The sequence below is a fragment of the Penaeus monodon genome, chromosome 3 (genome assembly GCF_015228065.2).
Source record: "Penaeus monodon isolate SGIC_2016 chromosome 3, NSTDA_Pmon_1, whole genome shotgun sequence".
Classification (NCBI taxonomy): domain Eukaryota; kingdom Metazoa; phylum Arthropoda; class Malacostraca; order Decapoda; family Penaeidae; genus Penaeus; species Penaeus monodon.
In genome coordinates, this window is record NC_051388.1 from 32,803,668 (window position 1) to 32,804,762 (window position 1,095).

The window sequence follows — 1,095 nt, forward strand, 5'->3', positions numbered from 1 at the left end:
TGTAAGCAAGGTTATTTGTGTAATTTTACAATATAGGTCTGTTCTCCAAGGTGGCAAGATATATATGCCAGAGAGCGTGTTCCTCATGTAAGAAATTACTGTAACCGACGGAGCTATCAGTGCGTAGTTTCTTCTCTTCCGTATACTTGTCGGCGGGTGATACACAACTACGGGGAGGAGGAGGAAATACTGATCGGATAGATTTATTGAAAAGCTGGCATCTTTTTCATACATCGATATAAAACTAGAAGCCAAAATCGATGTTAACATCGGTTTCGTGCAAGAATGTGTCTATAAGCATGTAGTAAGTTGTGCACATGAGTTTTAAGGGAAAACAAAATATTTTCCCTAAATTACAGTATAGGTTGTAAAAAGAATTACTAATTTGAGAAATGGGGTAATGAAACTTGAAAAAAAAATTACATTGTCTCTTTGAGGCAGCACTGAAACTTTTAGTGTGTGCTAATTAGCTACCCGTATCTGGATCGACACGGAGGGGACAGGTGATGATGACCTTGGTTGGTAGATAATTTCCCATTAAGACGGAAATACGATAGGGAAACCACCCTTGAACCCGCGTAGATGAAAATGTGCATTAGAATACCTTTCAAAGTTTTTCAGATGTAATAAAATCAGCGGTTTTTCAATCTATGTTGTAACTGATCTGTTAGTCGTATAGTTGCGGCAAAATCTTTAGTGCCGCATCTTCGCGGTGTAGTAGATATAACCCATACCAGCAATGAGGAGGAGAAAAACAAAAAGGTTTCACTCTGAGAGAGGCGGTGCGGTATCACCGCGACCAGTACAAACGCGACATTATTGTGTCACCGTGGTTCGTCGTTTGAGATTTGCGAAGTTTTGGCTTCGCCCGGCCTGTGTCAGCTAGTTATGGCTGTCTCATTTTGTTCTCTGACACAATGCGTACTGTGGTGGCGGGATTGCCAGCTGGCACTCCTGTCGCCATGGTGTAAGCATGTGGCATAATCTCATTACCAGCCCAGTGGTTGTTGTGGGCGGTCCTTGTCTCAGAAATTGTGTCTGCTCACAATTCTGTATGCATGCAACACCTGTCTTCATGTCTCAGAAATTGTGTCC